General features: G+C 40.5%; 1 pseudogene across 1 annotated transcript; it reads right to left on the reverse strand.

The window, feature by feature from the left end:
- Positions 1–318: 318 nt before the first annotated feature.
- Positions 319–2,385, reverse strand: LOC309643758 (gamma-aminobutyric acid receptor-associated protein pseudogene; annotated as a pseudogene). The gene has a single exon. The product of its transcript is annotated as a gamma-aminobutyric acid receptor-associated protein pseudogene (transcript).
- Positions 2,386–19,929: the final 17,544 nt, after the last annotated feature.

Below are 19,929 nucleotides of genomic sequence, written 5' to 3' on the forward strand. Positions count from 1 at the left end.
TGGACCCAGAGTCTGTCATATAGAGTGAAGTAAGTCAGAAAGAGAAAAACAAATACCGTTTGCTAACACATATATATGGAATCTAAAAAAAAAAAAAAAAAAAAAGGTTCAGAAGAACCTAGGGGCAGGACAGGAATAAAGACACAGACGTAAAGAATGGACTTGAGGACACGGGGAGGAGGAAGGGTAAGCTGGGACAGAGTGAGAGAGTGGCATGGACTTATATATAGTACCAAATGTAAAATAGCTAGCTAGTGGGAAGCATTCGCATAGCACAGGGAGATCAGCTAGGTGCTTTGTGACCACAACCTAGAGGAATGGGATAAGGAGGGTGGGAGGGAGACGCAAGAGGGAGGGGATATGGGGATGTATGTATATGTATAGCTGATTCACTTTGTTATAAAGCAGAAAGTAACACACCATTGTAAAGCAATTACACTCCAATAAAAATGTTAAAAAAAAAAAGATTCCACATATAAGCAAAAAAAAAAAAAGAAGCAGGCACATGGGATGGGAACTACATGAACAATATGGAATTATTAATGCTACAGATATCTACGTGTGCAGAAGGTATTTTGGAAAATGGGGACAGTAATCCCAACAAAACAGGAACTTCCTTCAAGGAACTTAATGCCAACTTGGGGAGACAAAATACGCATGCAGAGTTGCCAGAATGCAAAAGAGAAAAGGACTTATGCTCTAAGAAATGTAGTTACCTATAAAGTACCTTAAGAGAAGAATGCTTCCACTGGAAGTTTGAGACAGCGTCTCTGGAAGATGCTGTTCCTGAAGGAACTATGGACCAATGGTTCAGATTCTGACAAGTGAAGGTGAAGAAAGAAGACACTACAGGAAAAGCTGGAGCAAAGGTCTTGAACTGGGGAATGAGCAGGCCACTGAAGAAAGAGGAGCATGCAGTATGGTCTTTGCTTCAAGGACTATGCCATCTTATTTAGGATAAGTCTTAAAAAGATATTAATCTCTGAGGGGCAGAAGAGTAAATTAAGTGAGAATGCAGGCTCTACAGACAGACTGTCTGGGCGTGTAGGCTCACACTGTTCATTTCTTAGACACATGTCTTTAAACAAGTGACTTAGTCTTTCTGTACCTCATCTGTGGAATGGGGATGATGAAATTACACCAGAGGGCTACAAAGTGCTTAGTAGAGATCTGAGCACAGAATTAGCATTCAATAAAATATCATTATCATCATCATCATTTCATCAGGGATCAAATCAAAAGGTAGGCTTAAACACTAGTTGCTTAGTATTTCCTCTAACTTGTTGCTGATAACATTAATCTTCCCAATTCAACAATGTTCAAAAACAGTTTATTGAGCTTGTCGATCTTCACCGCCCAGTGGAAATCTCTTCTGTGGTGAGCATACTCTAGACCTATGCTGTCCAGTGTGGTAGCTGACAACCACATGTGGATACTGAGCGCTTGAAATATGGCACGTGTAACTGAGGAACTTGATTTTTAATCTTACTTAATTTTAATTAATTTAAATTTAAATTCAAAAGCACACTGATTCGGTTATTTGAAAACTTTTTTTTTTTTTTGCTTGGTGGTTTCCTCTTTTTTAATGTGCCTCCTACCTTCCCCCCACAATTTCAGTCCTTTCCATCTACCCCAAGAAAGGAAGGTAGTGAAAAGAAGGGATTGTGGGGGTTCAGAGCCCCTTGGGCAGTTAGAAAGGGAACAGAAAACAAAACAATCACCGGGTGTGACAGAGATTGGCAATCAAGAAGTCTAAAGCAGAATGGGAAAGGTGGTAAAGAAAGGGGAAGAATGGAGAAAGGAGAGGTACTAGAGGCCATCTCCCCCATTAACCCTTGTGTTAAGAGGGGCTGGAGCAGAGTCTCAAACATTAGGAAGTGCAGGTCCTGAAGAAAGGAGGTGGTGTTTGCCCCTCAAGGAGGAGTAGGTCAAGGAAGGAGGGCGCCCTCTCTCTGTGTAGAATGGGACCCCCCCCCCCCCACCTTAGGGGCAGCAACTGCACAGACCGTAGACACTTTCATCACTGGAGGCAACGTGTAGAAAGAAGTCTTCTTCATGGTGTTCCTGGTATAGCTGACCCATCCTGGCACTGGTGGGTGGAATGACATTGTTGACAAAGGAAAACAAGGCATCCTCAGCTCGGAGATGAATTCGCTTCCGGATCAAGAAGTAGAACTGACCAAGTGTAAGATCAGAAGACAGCAGGCATTTCCTTTTGTCCAGGTCTCCTATCCGAGCTTTGGGAGACTTTTCTACTATCACCGGGAACCGGTGCGGGTATTTCTTTCGGATCTTCTCGCCCTCAGAGCGCCGCTTCTCGAAAGGATGTTTCTCTTTATATACGAACTTCATCCTCCGGGGGAACCGGGCTGAGGGAACCCTGGGGTGGGGGCTGGGACGCAGTGGGGGGGGGGGTGGCAGCGAGGCGCGGGCTGAAAACTTTTATGTTTAGAACAATTTGGGTATGTGTATCTACACTTATCATTGCATAGTTTACGAAAACTAAGTGTAGATCAAATATTTGCAATGAAAATGTAGCTTCCAAATTGAGATATTCTGTAAATAAAGTACACACTGGATTTTGAAGACTTAGTAGGATAAAAAGAATGCAAAGTAGCTTATTGGCAATTTTTATTTTGAGGGTATATTAAAATAAGATTTGGGCTATATAGGGTTAAGAAAAATTATCATTAAAATTAACGTCACCTATTTCTTTTATTTTTTTAATGTGGCTACTAGAAAAAAATTTTAATTACATTACATTATACTGCTATTGAATAGAATAAACTAAATCAATAAATTCAATCAATGCATTAAAAAATAAAGTTCAAAATTATTTTTGTGTTTAAATAAAATTTTAAGCGAATGAAAAATAATGGTAATGCTCCAGGCATAGCAAATAGTTTAATATGGAGTTATTTTACAAGTCTCAAATATACCAATGTCTTTATATGCACACATTTGAAAATCAAAAGTATTCTCAAAACTACATCTTTAAACATAAAGATTTGGTGAGATGCCTAGAATTTTCAAGTGCATTTTTCTGTGGCATCTATAAACCAGCTATCCCCTGACCTTGTTCACCCAAAAATGTGGGAAAATGTCTCCTCACTCCAAATCAAAGTATTCCCATACTTAGATCAGAAAGAACATGATAATCACAGGGACACTCTTGAACTGAATTCTAAAGATTGTTTTTTGTGAGAGTAAGAAAGAATCAGCCTCACTGAGATGATTTGAGTGGCCTGGCCCTTGAGGCCAGTGAGCCTAAAATAGCTCTGTTAAGAGATGGCTGTGATGGCTTTGGGGAAGAAGAGGTGTCACTCAACTATCAGAGGCCAAGATGGAAGCAATTTCAACTGCTCACACCTGTTCCATTCTTGGAGGTCATTCCATGGTCTTCCCAGGAAAGAAGGATAAATAACACTTGCCTTAACAGGGCGAATAAAGAAGCGTAGGAAAAATAACACTTGTTTTGATCTGTATTAGAATTCCAGACACATTTCTACTAGCTTGTGATCTTTGGGCAAATTACTTCACCTCTGGGAGGCTCAATTTTCTCATCTGTAAAGTAATAATAATATGCATCTCAGAGTGAAGCTGAAAAGATCAAGTATTCAATATTGCTAAAGTTCCTGACACATAGTAGCTTTGGTGGAATGACTCTATGTTGGCCCCCATGACTAATTCCTCCTATTCTTGCCCTTGTATAACTCACTCTTCTTGACCGTAGGTGAGACCTGTGACTTGCTTCTAACCAATAGAATACAACAAAGGTGACAGGATTTCACTTCCTTGATAATGTTACATAAAATTGTAAGGACTGTCATGATGAAAGACTCTCTTCCCTCTTGACTTTGAAGCAACAAGCTGTCATGTTGGGAGCTGCCCTAAAGAACAAGGCACATGGCAAGGAACTGAGGGAAAACTCTGGCAGCCAGCCAGCAAGAAACTAAGCCCCTCGGTCCAGCACCTTGCAAGGATTTTAAAGATGACAGCAACCATACGAACTTGGAAGTCAATCCTTCTCCAATCGACCCTCAGATAAGAACTCAGCCCTGGCTGACACTTAGTTAGCAGCTTTATAGAGAGCCCACTTAACCCATGCCCAGACTCCAGACCCACAGAAACTGTGAGATAATAAATGTGTGAGATTTTAAGCTTCTGTGTTTGTGGTAATATTATTCTGCAGAGTAAACCATAATACAGTGGTCTCTCCACAATCTTTAGCTCCCTCACCATGGGACTATCCTATCCCTGCACTGGCATGGTGAGTGTGAAAAATGTTATTGATATCATTTATTCATTATCCTTCCCTTTAAATATATCTATAAAAGATCTTTAAGTTTTAGAAGAATTTTTAAAGTGTGTGTCTGTGTGTGTGTGCGTGCATGCATGTATTTGGGGAAGGGATACAAAAATACTCAACATTATTTACACAATGAATTGTGCACTGTAGCCACTGGTCTTCCCCTGAATGAGAACTAGTGACAAGTACCAGCATCTCCGCCCCAGACTTTGAATATAGTTGTTAAGGTATATGTACTCTCTGCACCTGTGTCAGCTTGCCTGCATTTTAGCATTTTAACTTTGGCAAGTTCTTAGCCTCTCTGGTTGCCCAGTTCCTTTCTCAGGACTTATACACAAACTGCTTCAGTGCCTTTAGCTGCTCAATTTCCATTTTACAATAATTGCCCAAGGACCTGGGCTTCCTTGTCCGTTCTCTTCCAAATGCCCTCTACTTGACTACCGTGGCGGGAGGGACATTCCCATCCTCCTTGTACGCTTGGTGGGAAGAAGATCAGAGTTCTGTCTGAATGATTTCCCCCCTACTTCTTACATGCCCTTTTCCCTGTGGCTATTTACAGTGCCTCACTTTGTTTTCCTCTTCTATCTCACTTCCAAATATCCCTTGAGCTATAGGAGCTAGAGACAAATGTTCTCTTTTTCTGGTAACATTCTCCTTGGGGTAAGAAACCATTTCACGCTCACTAGACAAAGTTTATGCCTATGCTTTGGATATTCAAGATGGGGTGATATTTTCCAGATTGTTGATTTTTTCATTTTACGCAACACAACAATTTTATTAGTTATATTTATTATGTCTACTTGGGAACAGAATAAGAATCAAAATTTCACCACTCTACTTCCCACAGTGAGAGTGATAAAGTTCGTCATAGTTGCTGATAATCAAGGGCCTCAGAAAGTGCCATGCATGTGCTGTGTGTTCAGCATGCCATACTGCAGTTGGTTCTTCTTGAATCCTACAGGATGAGTTCTGTAAGAATCCCATTTTACAGATGAGGAAGCTATTTGGACATTTGTGAACTTCAGCTGGTCAATGGTAGAGCTCCTTCAAGTTGGCTTTGAACTTTCAGCTTTTGCTCTGCTGGAAGAGGTGATTTGGACCCTGAAAAGAGGCACTGAACCCTGAACAACTCCATCATCAGTAAATCCCAGAATTGTTTCCATTACTCTTTCTTGTGATACCAGTGTACTATTTTTCATTATGCACAAAGTTTCAAAACTGAAGTCTGTTTTTACTTCAAGATGTTTCAGAATCGTGGTGAAAATTGTTTTTGGTAATTCTTTCTAGATTTATATGCAAGACCACACAGGTGAAGGTGATAACCATCTCCAAAATTATGATGAAGAACTCCTCTTATAACACACAAAGTGACTAAGGTCATATCTTGGCAATGCTATCGTGACAGCACCTCCTCCCCTTTTCTTATTCTTTGCCCTTCTTTAAGAAATGTAGAGCAATTTGAACTTCTGAAAGATAAAAGTCAGTAATAAAAATGTTCAATATCTATAAACATCTGTATTAAATAGTTCTCTTAATTTTAATAAACTGCACAACATCTGGTTCCATAGAACACTTCAAAATTTCCCTCAAGTTCTTGTCTGACAAAATCCCTCCTGCCACTTTCAATTTGTATTAAAAAAGCAAAAAAAGCACGTACATCCCCAACTCACTGAGTCATTTGATAAAAGCAACAGGGTGCAGTTTGTAAGCAGATGGAGAATTCAATGAATCGGCTGGCTGAGGTCACAAGATCTCATGACCCCTACAATTTCTGTCCCGTGGCTGCCAGGAGTAACACACACTGCTGAGGGGCAGATCAATCGAAGTCACTGAGACAGAGAGGAACGCAGATTTTCAGTACTTTCGAGGGCAAAAGCACAATGAGGCCTTCTTATTTTCTCGTGAAGGAGGTCATAAGGGTGAGTGTGTGCCATGACATGGAAACCGTGTGGCCACCAAATGATTCGCTCCAGCTCCGTATGGGAAGGTCCCTTTATTAAAGCCAACAGAACCAGAAAAGGTTCTGAATAAGAGTTGCTCTGATCGTACACAGGGAGAGTGTGAGGCACTGAGTGACCATGAAAGCAGCTGTGTTGCTGCAGAAAAGGTCACACAGGTCTGTCAAGTAAGTGACACAGTTGTCAGCTGCTGGTCATGGCTCCAGCCTGACTACGCATCTTGTGGGGTAAGATGAGGTTGAGGTTGAAGAGGACATTTTTATGGGAAGAGATGATAAGGATCATCTAGCCACAAGCATGCTCTACTTTTTCCTCAGTAAAGGAACTGCAGCTCAGAGAGGACAATGTCCAAGGTGGTGCAGCCAAAGTCACGGTCAGATACAGGACAGTAGGTCCCTGCCCTTGAGATTTGAACTGCGATGTCCCAGATCTGGAAGGAGAGATTAAAGCGAGGGTTTCACGTTAGTTAAAAGACTGTGGCCATCAAAATAATAATCTGTTTGTGCTAAAACCTCGCAATCCCTCTGCTGGCTGAAAAAGAAAAAATTTTAAGTATATTCCTGATTTATTGGGGAGGAGGGCAGGTGTCAGTTAGATACCATAAAAGTGATTACTATCCCACTGGCAGTTTCAGGAACCCTGCACAGCCCGAAGGGCTCACTTGCAGCTGCAGCAGGCTGCTCTCTGCGTTCTTGCTGACAAGGCTGTAAGTGAGCTCGGAGAGGCCTGTGGGTTGAGTGGAGGTGACTTGTGAACGCAGAAACCTGCTCTAAGGAAATGCAGTAACATTCCCGTCACATTTTTAGCTTCAAGGATAAAAACCATGAACTGCACAGCCAGTTCTCCTTACAGGGGGCTGATGAGTGTTTGCAGGGCCTCCAGGCAACCATTCCTGAGCTCCAAGTGGAGCTAAGCAAGGAAGGAGAGGAAATGGAACTTTCCTGAGGTTTTCCAGTCACTCAGTTATATATAATCCTTTATGGGAAATGCTTCTAAACATGGAAAGTATGCCAAGGTTTTATGCCTGACATCGTTTCCTGTTTTCTACTAGTTTTTGGTTTGCGTTGCTTTAAATCAATCTGGATTTTGTTTTTCAGTGTGCTTTGTCTTCCTTGCCCAACCAGGCAAGCTTTGTAATTAAATGACAGTAACAACTTGCAGATTTTAAGGCGCTTTCACAGACCGTATTTTGTGTGGTCCTTATAACAACCACGTGAAGTATGTATTTTCTCCATTTTCAGATGAGGATGTTATTCAGAAAGTTTCAACAATTGGCTCAAGGGCACTTGTTTATTTGACAACACGTTATGCTCAAGCCCAGGCCTCTGACGCCAAATCCAGACGCTTGGCTCTGGACGGTGACGCTGCTAATTAGGGGACCTGCCCCCGCCGCATCCCCTCCTATTGACCCAATGCTTCTTTAAAGATGTGAGTTAGTTTGCTTCCATCCCCTGTTCTTTGTTTCCGATTCTTCCATCATTTTGCATTCAGTCTGTTTCTGGTTTTCTCCCTTAGACAGTTGGGCCATGTGTGAGACTTAATTAATTGGCCATGCTCTTTGCCAAAGTGCCATCCATCAGTCAGTGAAGAGGTGCTGCGGGCACACTGGATGCAAGGCCCAGAGCAGGCAAAGAGAAGACTAAAATCAAAACAATTGTTTTGCATTCATGGGGAAACACTCCCGACTTACAGACAGAATAAACAACATTGCCTCTGCTCCTGTTAAAGGGATTATGAGTTGCTGGAGGAACAAGGGAAATGGGAACAAATGCAGCATTAATGAGGAAATCAATTCAGGACTCTGGGTGACAGCCAGCCCCAGGAAGGAGAACCTCCATGAAATGGGCTTGGTCTAGCTGCCATGATAATCTCCCTACTTCTGTCACAGCCAAATACCAACAGTGACTCAAACTTGCCACGCACTCTCAACACACAGCGTTTTTCTGCTCCCTTGGCCCAGAATGCCCTTATACTTTATCTTCCAGAATAACCCTTTTGCCTCAGTCTTCCCCTCTGGACCACTGTTCTTCCATATCACAATAATTCCTGTGCTTATTTCCTCATTATGTGGATTTCTGTCTTTCCCACCACAGAAATAATCACATTTTACTAAGACATGAATATATTAACAAAAAATTGAAGATAATAAAACTAATGCTTTTGTGTACACTAACAGATTTGCTTTGTTAACATAGAATTGAAGATTTTTAATCTCTATGTGATAAAAATTTTCTTGTTTGGGTGCTGAAATCATATTGGCTGATAAAATAAGTTAGATAACTGTTTTCATATCTTCTGCATCATTTTGTTTAAATCACTGTTCTCTGAAAGTTTAGTAAAAGTCACCAGAAAACCATGTGAGCCTGCATCTTTTGGTAAGAAAATCTTTGATTACCTATTTAACTTAGTAATAGTTATAAACTTACTCAGATGTTTTCTCTTTTTTTCAATGTATATATGATTTCTTTCTAGAAGAATTTCAGCTCTAAATTTTTGAAATTTATGGGCATAAAGTTGTTCAGAATATATTCTTATGCATTTAAAACCTTTACTATTTTTATGCCCTTTGTTTTGTTTTTAATATTGTTTATCAATGACATTTCTCATTGCTTTTTTAATAACATTATGCACATTGTATTAGCTAAAGTTATGCTCATTTTATTAGCTAGTACAAAGAACAACACTCTAGGTGTGCTGATAAACTATACTTTCCCTATTTTTAAAGGAAAGGCAAGGAAAGACAAGTACATCATACTTTATTAAAAAGCATTTACTAAGGGAAACTCATGGAAACAGGAGCAGGGGCAGGTGTTTGGGTGCTGTATTAGTCAAGGTTCTCCAGAGAAATAGAACCAATAGTATGTGTATATATAGAGAGAGATTTATTTTAAGGAATTGGCTCATGCGACTAAGGAGGTTTTCAAGTCTAAAATTTGCAGGGTAGGCCAGCAGGGAAGAGTCAGTGTCGCAGTTCAAGTCCAAAGGCAATCTGCTGGCAGAACTTTCTCTTGTTCAGGGGAAGTCAGTTTTTGTTCTGTCCAGACCATCCACTGATTGGATGATGTCTATCCACATTATGGAGTGAAATCTGCTTTAATCAAAGTCCACCAATTTAAATGTTAATCTCATCCAAAACATGCTCACAGAAACCACCAGAACAGTGTCTGACCATATGTCAGGACACTGTGGTCCAGTCACATTGACACATAAAATGAAACATCACAAGTGCCCAGTTCCAACTGCACTCTGGAGAGTACACAGAGATCCATTATGACTCTGTGTCAGTCTGAAAAGAGAGGCCCTCCACCTCTTGAACTGTAGGGCCCTTAAGCTGCCTTATTGGGGAAGCACAGCCCCTTCCCTGGCATTATCAGGGGCTGGCACCCAACAGCAATATGATGTGGCAGAACTTTGGTCCCTACTGCTGTTTTGCTGTCTCATTCATCAGTTAGAAAATCTCTGGCCTTTACCTTGGCATCTTTAGAGACCTGGTGTCCAAGCTTTCCACTGTCTTCTACCACTATATTTTCAGTGAACCAACATTTATTTATTTTCAATTTTTCTTCTCATCTAGTGTTTGGGAATCTATAATCATAATTCTAGTTTCACACTTACTGTTCTTAATTTTTAAATGTACACTCTTGATATATATATATAGAGAGAGAGAGAATTTATATATATATATAAAGTCTAAAGTATGTGAGGGTTTTTTGTCTTTTTCCAGAACATGTATAAATTATCATGTCTTAATGGCCGCTGAGCACCACTAACCTATCATTGTAATCTAGAGGCTTAATTTTGCACTTTTTAATATAAAACAGTTACTTTTATAACCAATAGTTTCTGACATATTTTATTAATTTATATATCCACTCATTATTATTACTTTCACCCCTGCCTTTGTTTAATTGTCATCCTCCTGCAGTAGATCCTTTACAAATATGTTTAATGAAAACTAACAGTAATAAAATTCTCTGGTCCTCTTACACATGAAAATATAATTGTTTTGTTCTCAATACTGAGCGATACTTTTGCAGGGTGTAAAATTCTCAAAGCTTATGTCGATCACTAACCTTCAGTCCCAAAGTTGGTAAAATATGAATCCAGTTGTTTTCGTCATTCAGTCATTGTTTTGTTCTATAAATTTATCTCAAGTCAACAGTAACTTTATATGTGGTTCTAGGCACTTTCCTAATGTGTTATCAGTAGTAAGATTAGAATATTGCTTGGCATTGATGACCCTTTACAATTAAAGGTTAATATTCCCAGTTGGACAAATCCAAGTATAACATAAATAACAATATTTATTTATAAATAAATAACTACATAAATTTCTATATTAAATATTAAATGATACACAGAGATTTAATATAGAAATGAGCAAGGTTGGAGGGCTGAGATGGCAGAAGGGCCCTTGTAAAACCCAAAAGTTATAGGAAATAACCCTGGGTAAGTTATTAAGAATATTTATTTTGTTTGTCTTACACCATGCACTGTTCTGTGAATTATGGAACCTACTGCAAATAAGACAAACAGAATTACTGCTTCCCAGGAACTAATATTCTAGCAAAATAGGCCATGACAGAATATATTAGAAAATAGTCAATGTGGTCACCACCTATAAATAGTAGTAAGTTTCCTTGCTTCATGGGGAATAATGGAAGAATATAGTTGTGCCCCAGATGTAGAAGGGTGATGCATTGTGCAGGCGATAACTATTGCACGTCCTGTGGTTCACGAGAAGGCAAGAAGTGCAAAAATTCTATCTAAATAAATAGGAGGGGGTCTAGTACCTAAGACAGCAAGAGCTGACAGTCAGGGGGACTCCCTAAGTCCAAACAATTATCAGCATTCACCCTGGAACCTAGGAAATCTGTACACCTGAAGGTCCCACATACATTTTGTCATCAATTCTTAGTTACTGTGTGTAGTCTACCCACTTGGTATGGCTTATAGTGCACTTTCTATTATTTAAAAATCTTCATACGCCTCGATGATAACAAAGCTTGGATTTTATGTATGGTATTTCTAGAACTAAAATAAAGAAGAATTTGCATCTCAGCATAAACATATTTCATGAAATAAACTATCTGGGCAATTCATTAAATATCACTTGGATTGAGTTGCTACCCATATATAATATCAAGACTTTGTTCTATAACTACCAGATAAAAACTTTAAAAAATACATATCAACAACTAGAAAGGCGTAGGAAAAATGTTATCATCTTCACAGTGATGATCATTTGACAGCATTGATTTTAATAATCTAGAAATGTATGGTTCTTTATGGTGATTTTAACCTCTTTTTCATTCATATTCTTAACTGGTACAGAAACTTGCTCTTGGGAAAATCATGAAATTATTCATACATTTTTTATTTCTCGAATTCTAATACACATGATGACTGAACTTCCTGTAGATTAAATGCAAGTATGAGATAAAATGAATGTGAAGAAATGGATTCTGAGATAGACAATTTTTCATTAATATTTAATTGGTTGCAAATTTTGCTATCTCAAAAAGTTTCTGCTCTCTGCCTCATTAAGTAAGTTCTGTCATTATTCAGTGTAATTATAGCTTTGGGGAAATTTTCCCAATAAAAGCTTAGGAGGGAAAAAAAGGAAGCATAACAATTAGTGATAAAAGCTTAGTTAATAGTTCTGTTTCCAGACCTTCTCAGACTTCTGATCATGTAAGTTTCTATGACCTATAAGGGTAGGTTAGATGAATGTTCATAATTGATTTAGACAAGAGAGAGGGTGTCAGGAAAGCAAACAGATTTTTCTCCACTTAACAATTTCCCTCTCTGTCTGAGCATTTCCTGAATTCTCTGTTTCACTCGTCTGTTTAATATATACTGTGTATATGGAAAACATCTGCGGATTCTCTGCTCTTGCCAGTTTCCCAAATGTTTGCTCAAACTCAATACGAGACATTCTAGAGCCATGTTTAGAAGCATTTCCCATAAATGAAATACTCATTTTTGACCCATTTAGATCCAATTTTGTTGAAGCATTTGAATTCCTGACATGATTGCTTTCTATCTGTATGGTTCCCAAATGTGAATCAATGCTTTGAATTCTATTATGCATAAGGCATGATGTATTTTCAAAGGGCAAGTTGCCCTCTCCACCTTTTATAATGTGTCTTTCTTCTGTGTTTTCTTATATATTGACTGCAGGGCAATTGGATACGACCTAAGATGTACCAGCTCGTGCAAACATCTTCCTACACCTCATACAATCAGCCCCATGAGACGCTACCAATCTACTTTGAAGTAAATAGCCCTGTGACCATTTTAAAGATGAGAAAATTAAGACTTAGAAGATTAATTGGTTTCCCCAAACACTTGGTTCCAGCAAAGTAAAAAACTAAGAGAACTTCTGTCTCCTACTTCAGAGTACTTTTCATCATAACAGATACCCCCTAAATGTTGTAACTCTCTCCTTTTTGATGGAGTAATGTTCTGTTTGAGAAGAGGGAGACAGCTGTCAAATCAGATTCAGTTCCATTACTAGAAAAAAAGGCAAAAGGCTCAGCTACCAAATGATGAAAAATTCTCCGCTTTTATAGACTGTCAAACTTCTAAAAATATTTCACCACTAGTCTCTTCTTTCAGTTAAGACACTGAAAGCTCCTAGTAGAGGTCAAAAATGGCATCTGTGGGTAGGAGTAAGTTAGATGATTATCCCCTTGGCACCCAGAGTAGATCTAAGTAAGCACAGTTGGAGGATTGAGTTCGCCCATTCACCTGATCATTGCGTAGTTGTCAGTTAAACCTGTTCTCCACTCCTGACACTATGATTCATACATGGATATATAGCTGAAAACAAAACCAAAAAAACCAATAGTGAGATCATTGTAAATACATGATAATGATAAAACAATGCAGTGTGATTATCCTCTAAGATGATCAAATTTGGCTCCTCACCACCTGTTTTCAGAAGTAAAAGTTTATTGGAACACAGCTATTCCTGTTCCTTTACACCATTTTCCATGGCTGCCTTCACAGAACAATGTCAGAGTTGAGAAATTGCAACAGAAATCATATGACCCGCCAAGCCTAATATATTTACCATCTGGGCCTTTCTGGAAAACGTTTGCTTATCCCTGCCTAGGCCATGAGCCTTATACTACAGCCACATCAGACTCTCAACTTTTTCAGAATCCTCATGTAGTTCCAAGTCTTTTTACAAGTGTTTCCCTCTGCTTACATATCACTTATGATTAGGTTCAGTTGTAATTAACAAATCCTACAGTAACATAAGCTGTGAAAAGATCGAAGTTTATTTCTTCCTCACATAAAAGCTGAGGTAAGCAGCCCAGGTCATTCACCCCATCTTTCAGGGCCTCAGGCATTTGTGAACTGTCCTTTCTGCCATCCGTAGGTATGGTCCTCAATCTCAGGGTCCGAGATGGTGGTGGGGACTCCAGCTGTCACTTCCAGCAGAGTAGAGGAATGGGTAAAGAAGAAAATGGAAAAAGAGCACACAGCTGATCTGAAGGAGTTTCTTGGAAGTGGTCACATAACATACACATGTATCTCATTGGCTGGGACTTAGTCACATGACTCTACCCAGCCGCATGAGAAGCTGGGAACTGCAACCTCGACCCAAACCACACTCAGAGATTCTAGAACTGTAGCATGGATGTTAGCTGCCCACCAAAGATTCCTATTGCCTTTTCATAGCGTCAAGTTGTTGCTGGAAAGTGGCTGCCCAGCCAAGGACTTGATTTCTCAGCTTCTCTTGTACGTAAAAGCACTCAGCGGACAGAGGTGAAGCGGGTACTTCCACACCAGGGTAACTCAGAGGCAAATGCATCCTCTCCTCACTTGGAAGTCAGATGTTGAAGATGGTGGAGCCACAAGATGGAAAGAACCTGGATCTCCAATTTACTGCTTAGAGGAGAGTCTACCCCTTACTGATTAGAAAGGCACACTTTAGACTTTATGTGTGCAAGAAATGAACTTCTGTTGTGTTTGGCCACTTAGATTTTAGGGTTTATAGTATTTTCCACAGTGCATTATAATATTACAATACTGTGTTCAATATTAATGAGAATACCACGTTAAATTCTCATTAATTTTCTGTACTCTCAATCTCTGTTGCATTGCCTGGTACCATAGGATAGGCTGAATACAGGCTGGGTGCATTATCACTGAGTAATAGAACCATGCACAAATACTGTGGGGACACAGAGGAAATAGTATTTCATTCAACCTAGAAACATTATTTTTCAACTCAGGGCCATATGTGTAATAATACTATATGAAGCGTGAATATTCCATTGGATACATTTTCCAGTTAATCTCACATGGGCCTTTTTGTTCTGTCCCACGTTGCACATTCAAATACTGTTGTCTGTGCTGCCTTGATAGACATCTCGTATATTTTAAAGAAGAGACCCTAGACTCTGGGAGGATTTATGAAGACTGACTTCAAGGAGAAAGATCAACTTACAGGCAATAGGGGTTCTCGTTCAAACCCCAAAATGGTGATTGCATGGAGAACAGAAAGGCTTTCTTCATGCTGTCATTTTAAAATATTGTGACAGCCAGACACTTTCCCACCAACACGGAAACCCAAAGCATTGATAATTCTTAATGACAAGGTGAGTTTCCAAACAGAGCTTTTCCTTCATGTGGAACCAGTAGATGAAAACTTGGCTTGGCCACCTCACTTTTCTCTACTCCTTCTCTTTTTATTTATTTATTTTTGGCTGTGCTGGGTCTTCGTTTCTGTGCGCGGGCTTTCTCTAGTTGCGGCGAGCGGGGGCCACTCTTCATCGCGGTGCGCGGGCCGCTCACTGTCGCGGCCTCTCTTGTGGCGGAGCACAAGCTCCAGACGCACAGGCTCAGTAGTTGTGGCTCACGGGCCCAGTTGCTCCGCAGCATGTGGGATCTTCCCAGACCAGGGCTCGAACCCGTGTCCCCTGCATTGGCAGGCAGACTCTCAACCACTGCGCCACCAGGGAAGCCCCTACCCCTTCTCTTTTAGCAAAACTTTCTCATCCTTGCTCTTAGCAACCTAAGCAATTCCTCGTATTCTTGTTAGAACACTGCATTATGTTTATGTGTATTTGTAATGATTGTCTCTCCTCCTAGAATTTGTGTCTTGAAGATTGAAACTTCTGGGCTCCCCACTTGAGTCTGTCTGCTGTCCTCAAATGAAACAGACATGGTCCTGCCTCAGGACCTTTGCTCTGCTGTTTCTTCTGTTGGGAACGCTTTCCCCCAGATTCCACCTGCTAATTCCTTCACCTCCTTCAAGACTTCGTTTAGATCGCACTACCCTTACAAGGTCTACCCCCAACCACACTGTCAGATACCGTACCTGCCCTGCTCCCCCCACAACCCGACTCCTGTTCCTCCTTACCCAGATCTACTTCTCCTTTTTGATTCAGAACTTAACCACTTTCTAACATGCCATAGAAGTTGGTTCAGTTTTTCTGGTCTGGCCAGCCCCCTCCCCCAAAATGCATGTTCCTCATAATCACGGGTGTCTAGGAATCTTTGTTTTGCTCACCTGCTCTAGGGCCATACCGTTGATGAGCAAATAATTAATAATTATGATGTAAGGAGTTTGATACTCTTCTTTGATAGGCCAGTTCCCTGAGTTTTTCCCAGAGATAAATATGCAGTTGCAGGACTTTCTTCGATCAGTAGAAAAATAGCCCCACCTTGGGAAAAAACTGTTGGGGCAACAGACTAGTAGAACAAGCGTGCAATCATTTTATCGTCGTGGGCACCTCTCTGCCCTTGGCATCCACCGTGGAGCTGCGAACCATTGCACTCCTCTCCCTCCTCCTTCGCCTTGCCTCAGAGAATGCTGCGCAACAGCAAAAGATCACAATTCTGAGAACTCTTAAGAGTGGCATGTGGTCTTTTCCCCCTCCAATCATCTAGCCCAGGGCTCTTCACACTTTAATGAGCACAGGAAGCACCTGGTGGGGGTGGTTCTTGATAAAATGCAGATTCTGACTCAGTAGGTCATGGGGGGGGGCCATTCATCATTTTTAAGAAGCCCTCAGATGACGCCAATACTGCTGGTCCAAGGATCGTACTTTCAGTGGCCAGTTTCTGGAGCACTGCCCATGTTTCTGTTCATGATCCTGTTTCCACCTTGCCTACATCACTTTTTTAAATTGAATTATAGTTCATTTACAATGTTGTGTTAGTTTCAAGTGTACAGTGAAGTCATTCAGTTATACATACATATATTCGTTTTCAGATTCTTTTCCATTATAGGTTATTACAGGATATTGAGTATATTTCCCTGTTCTATACAGTAGGTCCTTGTTGTTTACCTATTTTATGTATAGTAGTGTGTATAAGTTAATCCCAAACTCCTAATGCCTACATCATTTAGAAACACAGCTTACCCCCCTAAAGAAGCTGGAAGACCATGTAAAGTAGTTGGAAAGGTATGTATTTTGGAAGCTGAAAAGCATATATCTCATCCTGGACCTTCCTCTTAATGGTTTTGTGACCCTGGACAAATTAACCAATCTTTCTGTTAGTTTTCTCATCTTAATATGGACATAATCATTATTGCACAAGATGATTGGCAAGGATTAAATGAGATCACGGGTTTTTGATCCCTTATCCAAAATACGTGCGGCCAGATGTATTACAAAATCCAGAATATTTTTAGATTTAAAAAAAGTAATATGGTGCATGTGCAATATATTATGTGACAGCCCCCAAGAGGTCTGGGGCAACAAGGCTTAATCAAGTGTGTTAATATTTATGCAGCAAAATATGTGAACACTACACCAAACAGGACGACTAAGCATTACAAGCAGCTAAATTTCTCTACTCCATATTCTGTAATAAGCTATATGGGAAATGAATCTGAAAAAGAATGGATATACATACATGTATGACTGGATCACTTTGTTGTACACCTGAAACTAACACAACATCGTAAATCAACTATACTCCAATATAAAATAAAAATTAAACTAAAAAAATAAGTAGCTAAAGTTCACATCAGGTTTTGCTGCCAAATACGTTCAGACCAGGTTAAGAGATACCAAAAAGCTTTCAGTGTTCAGAGCTTGCATGATTTTGTAAGTATGGATAAAGGGAGTGCACCTGTGCTTCACCTGTGAGTGCATCCTCTTTTTTGTTGAAAGAGCAGGACTCACTTCTTTCTTCCTACGCATCACAGGCTAAGAAGGCAAAGCCTCAGAGACTGGGACCAGACGTGGTGCAGTATCAAACTGGGGCACAAGGTAACCAAATCAAGGTAGAAGCACATAAACCAGGGCCAGGTAGGGTTCAAGGTCAAAGCCACACCAGTACCGAGAATACCTCCATATTGAATCCTGTCAGCACTCTTTTAACCACATGTGTGTGCGTGCACACACACACACACACACACACACACACACATGCTCCCACTCACACACCTAAAACCTTCAGGACCTGGGGCTAGATTCAGAAGTTGGGGTCTGGCAGAAACTGGAGGCAAGAAGCCAGATAATTTCTGAGAAAAACATACCCCAAGTCCCCCTTTAGCTCATAAAATTAGATGGGAATCTCTCCGTGGAGGGCTTTCAACTACCTTTCTTAAATATCTTCTTAGGAAAATGAGCACTAGACAGGAGAACAAGTCATTTCATACCTCCTAATTTACATGTGCGATAAGGTGTTTGCAGGTGCAGCTCATTTATTTTTTTCTGATGCTCTTAAAATTACAGCTCTTTGTGAAGTGGAACACTTTACATAGCACTAAAAAAAAAGAAAAAGTAGTTACTTGTCAAGTGGTTACTTGTCAAACCCAGGCTCTGCCATTCTCTCATTTTTTAGGACACAGGCTTCATAACCATAGCTCATGGCCAAATCTAAGTGCAGACAAGATATGGGGCCACCTGTGTCCTGTGGTTTCAGTGACACGGAGTGCTGACACTGGACACGTGCTGCAAAGAGAGAGAAAGACACACCCTGAGCGTCTGGCTGAGGGGTCGAGATCTGATATGAGTCACAGATTCTCACCCTGAAATGTACTATATTCTGCAACAAAAATTGGACTCTGAGGTTGTTTCGGAGACTAGTTTGGAGAATATATTAGGAGAGGTAGTTTGTGTGGTGGTTATGAGCTTGGTTTCTGTAGCCAACCTACCTGAATTTGATGCTTCACTCCGCTGCTTGTGAATTCTGGGACCTTTATCTAGTCATTTCAGCTCTAAGATTGTCCCCTCCCATGTAAAAGAAGGATAATATAGTTAAACATCAAGGTCCTATTGTATAGCCCAGGAAACTATATTCAATATCCTGTGATAAACCATAATGGAAAAGAATACAAAAAAGAATATATATATGTATAACTGAATCACTTTTCTGTATTGCAGAAATTAACACAGCATTGTAAATTAGCTACACTTCAATAAAAAGGTTTTATAAAAGAATGTATCCTAAGGGAATAAAGGAATTAAACACAGAAAAAAAATTAAAGAAGGATAATAATAGGACCTGTTTCAGAAGACTGGTGTGACTGTTAAAGGATTTGATATACATGAGGTCTGAGAAGAGCCCATAGTAGGTACCCCTGCATTTGTTGCTTCTCTTATATTAATCTAGTTCCTGTTTCTAGACTGAATTGGATGGAAAGACAGTCCCTGTTGACTGACCTTCTCTGGAGACTGGCAGTTCTTCCCGACATGGAGGGAGATCTTCTGGGTGCAGATGGGGGCATCCTCACTCTAGAGCTCTGAGTGGGTCCTCACTCACAGGATAGAATTATCTACCAAGCCCCACGCACTGTATCTCACTAGTTAGATATTCGTGATCCCCATTTCATGGATGAGGAAACAGATACTCCATGGATTTAAGAGACTTGCCTAAATCCACAAAACTAGTAAGTGGCCAGGCCACATCTGGAACTATGTCTAGACATAGTTTCAAATTCCAGATTCTTTCCATCAATTTCAGCCTCCAGAATTGTACACAACTTGTGGAATCTTCATCTGGAAAGTTTAAGGACACACATAGGATCACTACCTTTTTCAGGAGAAGGGGACAGGGCAAGGGACGAGGTTGATCATGAACCAAACAACCGTAACACAGAAATAATGACCAAAAAGCACGTGATGTATTATCACCACCGTGTCATTAAATCCAAGGCATGTCAATGACAAAAATGTGGATCCAATAGAATAGCAAAATACAGGACAGAGCTTTGAACCAGATCAGTCCAGCTCTCCAGATAACTCATAACTCCAGCCTCATTTTCTTCATTTACAGTCCAGTCTGCAGACCACATCTGGGACCCCTCTGAGCTGACTGCAGTGTGGAAGCCAGTGACCAGCAGACAGCGGTCCAGTGTAGACAACTGCTCAGACCCCCCCCACACATAGCTCTGGACCCCATGGAGCCAAGAAAAGGAAAACGCTCTTCCTTCCAATAGCTAAATAATTCTGCTTGGAGCCCCAAGAGAGGTGCGGCTGGGTCTAGCGGAGGGTCTCCTTGGCTGTCTGAGGAAAGAGAGATGCTCGCCTACCCCTCACCTATGTGATGGGGAGAAGCATGCAATTGCTCCCATGTGTCCACGGCCATGGCTCCGGCCAGCCGGGCCATAACTCAGAAGCAGCACCACTCAGCACAAGCACTTCCAAACAAGTAACCTATAGCCTGCATTGGAGCCCCGGCCCAGAA

The sequence above is a fragment of the Balaenoptera physalus genome (genome assembly GCF_965194825.1).
Source record: "Balaenoptera physalus genome assembly, chromosome: 15".
Taxonomy (NCBI): Eukaryota; Metazoa; Chordata; class Mammalia; order Artiodactyla; family Balaenopteridae; genus Balaenoptera; species Balaenoptera physalus.